We start from the raw sequence: 10,433 nt of genomic DNA, 5'->3' as shown, positions 1-10,433 counted from the left end.
TCAACTGTGATAGACTTGATTCTTCTCAGCAATACAATGGTCTAAGATAGTTCCAAAGGACTCATGATGGAAAATGCTCTCCAAATCCAGAAAGAAAACGAAAAACAAAAACACTGTGGAATATGGATGCAGATTGAACCATACTATTTCTCTTGTTTTTGGTGCTGTTGTTTATATTTTTTGAGGTTTTTCCTTTTTGCTCTAATTCTTCTCTTATAACATGACTAATGCAGAAATATGTTTAATGTTATTGTACATATATAACCTATATTGGATTACTTGCTGTCTTGGGGAGGAGGGGGGAGGGAAGGAGAAAAATTTCAAACTAGAAATTTTATAAAAACAAATGTTGAAAACTATCTCTACATGTAACTGGAAAATAATAAAATACTTTTATAATTAAAAAAAAAAACAAACAAAAAACCCCCCACAATAATTCCCTGGTCCCACTACCTATGGCTGAAGTGACCAGAGTAAAAACACATCGAAGATACTTCACCCTCTTTTTTTTTAAAGGTTTAAAAACTCCAAATTTCTACCCAAAACAAAAGTTCAATTGCTCCTGGAAACAAGTAATATTTCGAATTACAATCATAGAGGTGAAAGGAACCTTAAGTCATTGAGTCTATACATGTGAGGAAAAGGAGGCCCCGAGAGGCTTCCTCTTAATACTTTAAATTATCTTTTTCAAAGTTGTGATTGCCCAAGGTTGCACAGGTTTCATATAGGGCCTCTCTGACTCCCAAATCCATGGTTTTCCCCTCACTGTACCAGTCTCCTAACACTCTAAGAAGAGTACTTTAATCCTCTGAAATATTACACAATAAAATCTTAATGAGAAGCCAATTAGAACCCTTGTTAATTTTCTTTTCTATACTCAACCTTGAAGACAAGAAAACAAATTAAAGACCAATTTAAGTCACTACTTCCACATGAGTTTCTGTACAAATTCAGTCCAATATCTTATCTACAGATAGCTGATCTTCAAAATGATTGTCTTCAAAGAAAACTATACTTACTAAAGAACCATGATGAACATCTAATGCTCTCAATAAAAAGACTAAAAAATTAAAATTTAACTGGCTAATCTAGAGCTTTTGCCACTATAACACCTTGACGTTATTTTCAAATGTTTCAAAAAACACTGGCATAGTGATTGTGCAATCCAATTAAATTTAAGTCCATAAATTTAGCTTTCAACTTCAAATTTCCTCCCAACTATGCATATGCACATAAAATAGCAAGTAATTTTACCGACTCCTTTCAATAACTTAAAAACAACCAGCTAGTGGCCTATCTGTTGCAATGTATTAACCACTGAATTTCTCACCTGAAAAAAAAAAAAAAGCACAATGGTACACTATCTGGACTCCAGTTATCCTGATGAGTCCATATAAAAACAGAGTAACAGCTGACACTACATAATACTTTAAGGTTTGCAAAGTTACTGTATCTTTAAGAGGAAATAAACTTGGGAAGCAATAATTAAACTGCCCTGAAAAGATGAGTTAGTTGTCGTGAATAAAAGGCCTGTTACAGACTAGTTATGTGCCTCCAAGAGAATCAAGTTTAAATTGTGATAGTGAGCTAGAATGAAGGCTTGAGGTGTCTAGAATTTTTGAGGGGAAGAGATTTCAGTCAACATCAGGAGAACAGAACTGTCAGACTTGCTATTCTGATATTTTGGAGAGGTCAGAAGTGGCATCTGTAGGTGAAACAATTATAGTAGACAACTTCATTATTTTTAAAGGTCACAGAAGTAATCCTGGCTGTGCTCTCACACACAGTCAATATACTTGTTTGTTAGTGTTAATATGTTATATGGCCAGTAACAACAGTGCTTGTTGATATCTATGAAGCTAAGCTTTGAGACTGAGGTTGGATAAATACCTTATGAGAGATTTCCTCAGTATTCTTGGGGAATTAGCTTGAGCTAATTTATTAAGAGATTTTTTTCATTATTTAGTAATTGATGAGGTAATTGTAAAACAAATCCTTTAATTGGCTTTGAATAAAGAATAAAGTAATGAGTCACTACTAGCAGACTGAGTGAATGGGAGAAGAAAATTGCTCAGGAACCAAAGAATAGTATACTCCTGGAAGCTCTGCCAAAAAGCCAGGCACATGGCTATTTGTTCTGGAGATTACTTTTTATCCTCTGGTTCAGTAGCCTCTACAAAAATTCATCTGGATTCATTAAGTATTTAGTTCTTATGTAAAGGATGAACTAAAAATAAATCTGGGCTATTGGGTATTCAGCCTTATAAGCCTAATTCCAATTTTTGTTGCAAATTGACACAGAACAAACTTACTGAAACCACACATCCATAATTTGAATCCTTTAAAGATTTCTAAGACATCATCTATAAAAGTGCACTGTGTTTACTTAAAGCAGAATAAAACCGAGTTTACAACTTCTCCCCAAATAATTACTTTCAATCAAAAAGTTTATTAGGAGTCATGGATGGTGTAGAATATGATCTTCAAATTCACTATTATACTAATTCTAAAATATAAAAATTAAGCGATGATTCAGTAGCACTAATTACATTATGCCTAATATTTAAAGTAATTTTCACTACCTTAAAAAACCAAAACAATGTATGTAAGAAAGGCAGCTAGGGCATAGAGATCAGGACACTCCTATTTATGGTGTCTTTAACACCAACACAGAAGCTTAAAACTTCTATAACTGTTAACCACCCATCTTCTTACCCAGTGACCACAGCCAGGCTAGTCATAATGAACAGTATTTTGCATTGTTCACTAATGTTATTACAGTAAAAATTCAATTAACTAAACTTGCTCAAATTAATGTTACATGGTATTTTGGTTTTTTTTTTTCCCATGCTTGTTCCTTTTGCACATTATCTTTCTAGGTGACTCTTGAGAAATAAACAGACAATAGGATCACAGACTTTAGAGCTAGGAAGAATCTTATTGGTCAATTTAGTTATCCCTCTTACTTTACAGGTGAGGAAACAGCAATATGAAATTGAAATGCCCATTCAACAGACGGGGTTGGTGTAAGATTAAGGACTAAAACCTAAGTATCCCAACTCCTAGTCCAGGGAGCTCTCTATTATACCAAATGTTCTTCTAATACTAGCATAGAAGACAATCACAACTTCCTAGTAGGAGATGACCTTATTTCTGATACAGTATAAAATTTTACTTCTTAGTTTTACTATGTAAAGTCAGTAGTGTATGAATTATTTATGATTTTATAAAATAAGTTACAAGAAAAACTAAAAAGGACAGACTGCAAAGTATTTATCAAAACTGTATTTTATTTTTTCAATACAAGATAAATACCATGCTTGTTACTACTGCAGTTTAAGGCCAACAAAGGCCATATAGCAAACTGCTAAACAGTTACCTAAATGCAAAAGAAAAGTAAAGATGGAAAGTGGACATCAACACAAAATTCCAACTACAAACACTTTTAAAAAATGGAATGAGATTTCAAAGAAGCTAACCTGAAAGTCTAGTTCACCTGGACAGGACATTAAAATGATGTCCATTTGATCATATACCACCTTACCTTTGCACAGATATCTTATGAAGTCACCATATATTCAACAGCTAAAGATGTATGACTTTCTTTGGCCTGCTGGCATTAACTTATTATTTACAAACTCTTATTCAGGAATCCAAATAGACACTGGTTACACAGGTACAATTTTTTTGTTAGGGGCTTTCTAACAGAAATCACACAAAAATCTGATATGGTTGTACAGTACTACAAACAGTTGTCTATACAACCGGGGCCAAGGTGACAATATAATGATAAACAGGTAACTTTAAGGCTAGCCATCAACATTCGACATATCCCTTAAGACGATTATTTACTACAAAGGGTCCTCCTCCCTTTACCACCTGAGTACTATAGGTTTTCACCAACAAGCAAAATGAATTTACCATTATATTTTCAAACCATGTAACAGGGAATGCCAAGGAGTGTTATGCAGCAATTCTGTGACAATAAGAACCAGTGTTCAAAGACATCCTTTACACTAACTGCAGGCATCGACCTATTTATAAAATACTTTAAAAGACATTAATTCAAAATGAAGTTTTGTGATATATGCATGTGGAAAACTTGGTCATATTTAATACGTTAAATGGCCTTTTTGGAAATTTTGTGACTTCATTCAAATTAGTTCTAACCAAAGTCAGATTTTTAAAGATTTCCATTCACAAATGACCAGTGGAGTAGGAAGTCCTCCTAGTATTATCAGATAAACAGACTGTTATATCTCTACCTATACCAAGTGTTTATTTCCCACATAGAAAAAATAAGCAGTTTTAATTGTTGCACATTGAAATAGCAAACATCAACCACCCCAAGTTCTAAATAAGAAACAATGGTTAAGACAAACACTAAATCAATCCAAGTAGGATAAATATAACACAATTACCTGAATATTTTGAATATTCATAAAAATCCACGTTGCTTCTTCCCAATGCTAGGAAAGACAAGTATAAGCATTTCCTCCTAGAAGCCTAGACAAAGTTTTTTCTTCATATATTTTTTTTACCACTTTAAGATATTTTGCATTTTTAACAATGAATATTTCAATTGGTCTGTCAGAAACATAAATGCTACACGTAAGGCCACATCTCAATTTACTCAATTCTTTTGTATAATGTTCATTTTATAAGAAACTAGTCTAAGGCTTCCAAGAGTCAATTTGTATAAAAAATTTTTTTAAAGGCATTATTTTTTAAAAGGTGACAAGGTAATACATTATCGTAGGAACAGGAAATCAGAAATTCTTTCTGAAAATCACATAATTTTACCATAAATGGCAAATATATACAACATATAAGTCTGTAATTATCCACATACAACTGGGAAAAAACATTTACAGAGGACACAGGGATGCAACTAGTCATTATAACCAATTTTAAAAATACAGTCTTCTTAAAACTGTGAGAACATCAACAATGTAGTCTCAAAAATGAAATCACAACAAAAATGTTCTCTTTAAATAACTTAAACTGCAACTCAAACAGAAAAAAGACCTCTTATGTTACAGAGTACAGAAAATGTAATGATCGTTCAGGTATGAGCCAAAATGTTGGGAGTATTCTCAACAGAAAGGCCTATCAGCAGCATCTCTTCTTGTAAAATGATGTGTATTTTTAGATTATTGGCACATTTAAATACATGGGGGTAGAGGGGAGAAGCTTTCCCCTTTGAACACCCCCTTCATGATAAAAGATTGTGCAGCTTTCTATTAAAGCCTCCACATTTATTCAGAAATAACTGACCTTTAACGAGAAGAAACGTTCTCCACAGGAGACTAATTAAAAATAATAATCTTAGTTATTTCACATACCTTTTTTTGAATGGTTCTCAAAATCTGAATTAAGAAAGAACCATCTTTGTAAAGGGACATAGAATGGAGTACAAGTACAAATGAATGTTACCCATCGACACATTTACTAACCAAATTCCACAAGCCAACATGCATTTGCAATTTGAAGACATTGGGGGAAAAAACTGTGAAAATCATATCACACTTAATCAAGTAGCAAAAATAAGGTACTGTCCAAGTGCTACAACCGTAACGAAACTGGCCAATAGCATTCTGACTTTTTAAGACTAACAACCACTATTATTTCAAATTAAACTAAAGCTTGAAACCACATTTTTTACAATTATGAAGCAAGAAACAATGAAAGGCTCTGGAATTTTTTTTTGGTGTCTAAAAAAGGGCTGATTTCTTTGGATTCTTTTTATATGCAAAAACAAGAAAACAGTTTTCAATAACATTAGAGTTAATGAAATAATTGGACCTAGCCCATAAATAGAACTGAGAGGGAGATAGAGGGAACGTTAAAGAGGGTGTATAATTCATCCTATACATTCGTGAGAAACTAGGCAGTAAATGAGGGTCAATTGACAGTTCAACTGTAAATGAAATTGGACTTCTTTCCAGCAATAACTTACGATAATGAATTATCAATTCTGAAACAACAATTTTGGTACACTTTGCCCACAGCACAGAAGCCATATTAAAGAAAGTGGGGATGAAAACAGAGAACATTAGCAAAGATCTTCTGACAATATGTAATAAAGGCTAAAATATGTTTAAGTTTTCATGTAAATGCTTGTAAAATGTTTTGATCTTTATGATTCCATTTTAACATTAAGACAAAATTCTATTTTTATGCACACTTTAACTTACCTGCGAGTTGTCCTTTTAATATTAACTACTTCCCTTGCAATAGGTATATGTTCAATATCAATTCCCATTGTGTATTTTGAGTATTTTAACAAACAACATCAAAACTATTTGAAACCCCTATGCACAAACTAAGAAAATAAAAATCACATAACCTTAATACAACTTCCAAGTTACATTTTAAAAAGGAGGCATCACTTAAACAAAATTAAAGGAACATATAAAAATTACTTCTGATAGCATAGTTTTGACAAACATCAATGATCCCATGCATAAACATTCCAGTCACAAAAAAAATTTTTAAATAAAAATGGGAAAGGATAAATGGATAATTCCCAAAGTAAAAGGCGATTTGGGAGGAGATGATCTGATGTTAAAGGATCAAAGCCAGTGGTTTGCAGCTGCACATTACACAAGCTCTCAGTAAAAACTAACTCAAATCTGTGTCACTATAAAGGGTACCTCTTTAAAATTAAGCCCCCTAGGCCTTAATTAAAACTTATGGTAAAAACAAAAGCCAACACTCTTAGGCAGTTTTAAGGACAAGATACATTCTTGATGAATTGTTAGTGATTGATACTGTCAATGTGAATGACCTCCACAAACAAAAATCTAATAAGGTGATGGTCTGCTGATGCAGAACAAAGGCTGGTTTTTTTGCCATTTTTTCCAAATCTGAGAGGTCATGGGAACCAACTGCTTTAGAAACATACCTTTGTCAGTCATATAAACAGTTTTTAAGGTAGGGTTGCAAAAATCTCAGATGATGGATTTTGTAGCATAAACCCATAGGCAGCATGAATGTAAAGATGTATGTATATGATTCCCTTATAATGAGGGAGGATGTACATATTAATAAATATATGAGAATAAAATCTAGTATCTTAAGAAAACATTATGCTCATGAAAATCCACATTATCTGAAAAATTAAAAACTAAGGCTCTCTTTACTGACATTTGTCTGGTGCACAGCTGTATATATACTCTGTCTATGGCTTCAATACACCAAAAGCACCTTTTCAGGTAGAAATCTGCAAACAATGGCAGCACCTCAATTGCCAAGATGTTTCTTCAATGCTAATGGTTTACAATTGAATGTTCCTTTATACATTCGTGTTAAAATTAAGTTGCATACCATGGCAGATAATACAGATTTACTAAGATGTTGAACCCACAGATTTTTGACCCCTAACATTGACTGGATTACTTGGATCACAATGTTAGTCAAACTGTAGTTTTTACAATTTTACATACCATTTAGCAAATTCACAAGCCATCTAGGTAAAAATAGCTAAAAAAGCAGAATATAGAAATATTAAATACTCCGTGTAATCACCTACTCTAATATCAAAATCAAGTGCAAGAAACACTTAATTAGTATGTTTAATCCACTGAACGCAAGATTAGGTTGATGCAAATCCAAAAACTATTGCGATGCTTTTTAAAAGGACAGTATAAATATGTTTTCATAGTAACATTATCTTCAAATATTGCTGAACACAAGACTTTCCCTGAGGTGTAAACATCAAATAACTTGAACAGCTTTACACATCAGCCCCATTAAACAGTTTATTACAACACTACATCTATTGTAATCAAAGTGGTGCTGTTTACAGACATTATCATATGAACATTTTAACAAGAACAAACTACTATAAAAACAAGCATTTACTTGACTTTTTTCCAATTGCTTGCACATTATAATGGCCAAATGTATATAACCAGTAATAAAGTTGCAAAAGCTATAACTTTTAAATCACACAGGTTTCCTTCAAATAAAACAGTTAAGCAACATAAAAAGTAAAAGTAGAGCTACTGGTTACCATTTATGCAGATTTGCTTTATTCAGATCTATTCCTGTTCATTTTATCCATGAATCCTTACAGGTTCAGTTCAATCACAAGAAGCAAACTGCTGGACAAGCGTCATTTTCCCCCATGAAGAATGTTTCTTGTCTTGCAAGGTGTTCCTCTTCCTTCAGCTGTAATGTGTCAAAATTTGTGATGTAGATTTTGCTATTCCCCATAATACACAGAAAAATGTTGGCTTAACTATACAGACACAAGTCGTGCATCTACTTCACCATCATGTAATCTAACACAAAATAAGCATTATGGAAACAGTAGCTGTTTGTCTATTGGTAGAGAAACTGAAATCAAAAAACTACCTTTATATTTTTCACCCACAACACATTCTTTCTCCTCCCCCCAAAATGAAATTTTAGTGGCTTTAAAAAACCATATACGAACCAATAACAAAGCAGCTACTGTCTCTCTGTGATGATGGAGACATTTAGACCTTTTCCTAAAGAGGGTATACTACAAAAGTAAATGAATGGTGCTTGGATGATTTGACTGTATATTTTTATCCATCTACATACCAATTCTAAATTAATTAATTTAACAATTAAAAAGCTGAACTGAAAATAAAATGATTCTTTACATATTAGTTATATTTATTTAATAACATACAGGAAGAATATCTGTAATTGTTATAAATCATATGCTGCTCCATGATACAAAAAATGTAAATAAGTAGAGATCAAAATGGGCAATAACTAAATATGATGACATCTAAATACAAATTTTTAGACATAATACAAATGGAAAACATTTAAATTTCCACCCCTTTCCACCCAGACAAATTTCTAAACCAGCATTACTGGCTAGGCATAAGACATAATTTAATTTTTAAAAAATCTACAATGTTCACTTTAAATTATTGACTTTAAAAACTCACAAGTAAATGGCATAAATTTGATAAAATTTAAGTCAATAATAATCCATTACATAAATTTGCATATTTCATTGAGGTAGTCACAATTTAAACATTCAACAACTTCAAAAGTACTGAAAGCAATTTTTTTCCAGTGACAACATAATTTGTAGGGTTTTTTTTACACCAGATAGCTAAGAGATAATTCCATAAAAGACCATCCAAAAGTTCTTGTAAGGACTCCTTCAATAACGGAGGGGGTTTAAGGATTCACAGGACTCATATTTTGATGGTAAAAAGGTAGTCTGTTTTAGAATACTCTGCTGTGTGGATTCCCTCAAGTGAAAACAAATTCGCGACTACTAATATACAAAATGGATTAAGGATTCCTCTGCTAACTACTGAGCAGCGTCATGAAGGGGTTGTTTTTATTTGTGGTCTCCCTAGCTAATGTGGACGGTCTCACAGACTTCTGGTTTCCCCAGTGCATCCCACACAGCTAGCACTGAATAAACGCTAGATGATAATGCTGATGATTGGTGATGATGAGTCTGACTATACAAGTGTATGTGTTTGTGTGTAGAGGGGTTGGAACTTGATAATTAGTCTATATTTTCTTCTCTAAAACAGTTCTCAAATGCTCAGAGCTATTTTTTTTAAAGACTTTATATTGATTCTCCAAAAAAAATACTAAAGCATTGCTAGTGTTTTATTTGACTGTATTTCTAATTCTGGAACTTGAGAGAACCATAAGTCATCAATTATGAATTAAATTCAAATTTGTAGTTTATCTCAATTTTTTTCATCTTTCATCTTTTATATTCTTGGGTAGAGAAAAAAGTAAAGGAATGCAATGCAAAATATATGGGCAAAGCAAATATTTCGATCTGAAAAAAAATCAATTTTGGGGGTCAATTTTGGGGGGAGTTGGGAACATAACATGGAAGAGAAAATGTTTTTAGTACCCCTCCACACACACAACACTTTACCACATACATTGGCATTTTATATTGTTCAGTATTTAAACATGATGTTATTTCCTGACTTTTCTGGAAAGGTCTTTAAATGCATAGTACACATTTCTATATATAAACAGCATTGATTCATCATCTTATTAAAAATAAAATTAAACCCAACCTGAACCCTTAAAAAAAATCATACAGAACATAAAAGATATGGGGAACATTTCCAATATTTTAAGAAATCCTTGTTTCTAAACACTTCACACATTTATTAGTCACTTAGAAATACAAATTTCACAGTATCTCAGAAGAAGCGAATTTAAAAGTAAATTACAAATGTTTCCATTAACCCATTCAACAGCCTTTCAAAAATACTTAAGTAGACATCTACATGAACAAAGAATTATAAAATAGCACAGAAATTTCAAAAACTTTCTATGTCTGTGCTTTTAGGAATGTCATTCTGTGCTATCGTAATGATTATGCCATGCATGATAACTATGCCATTGACCTACAACAGCTAGGATTATGACAGCAGTTATAATGCAAAAGCTATGGGAAA

The 10,433-nt window shown here is 32.5% G+C and overlaps 1 protein-coding gene across 1 annotated transcript in view; it reads right to left on the bottom strand.

Moving 5' to 3' along the window:
• Positions 1-7,749: 7,749 nt before the first annotated feature.
• CPSF6 (cleavage and polyadenylation specific factor 6) overlaps positions 7,750-10,433 on the bottom strand; it is a 40,502-nt gene continuing 37,818 nt past the window's right edge. The window contains exon 12 of the mRNA XM_043967687.1: positions 7,750-8,175. The gene's annotated coding sequence lies outside the window, so the exon portion shown is untranslated. The remainder of the gene's footprint in view (positions 8,176-10,433) is intronic.

Source organism: Dromiciops gliroides, chromosome 5 (genome assembly GCF_019393635.1).
Source record: "Dromiciops gliroides isolate mDroGli1 chromosome 5, mDroGli1.pri, whole genome shotgun sequence".
NCBI lineage: Eukaryota > Metazoa > Chordata > Mammalia > Microbiotheria > Microbiotheriidae > Dromiciops > Dromiciops gliroides.
The sequence above is the reverse complement of the archived record's forward strand: the minus strand, read 5'-3'. Positions and strand labels throughout refer to the sequence as shown.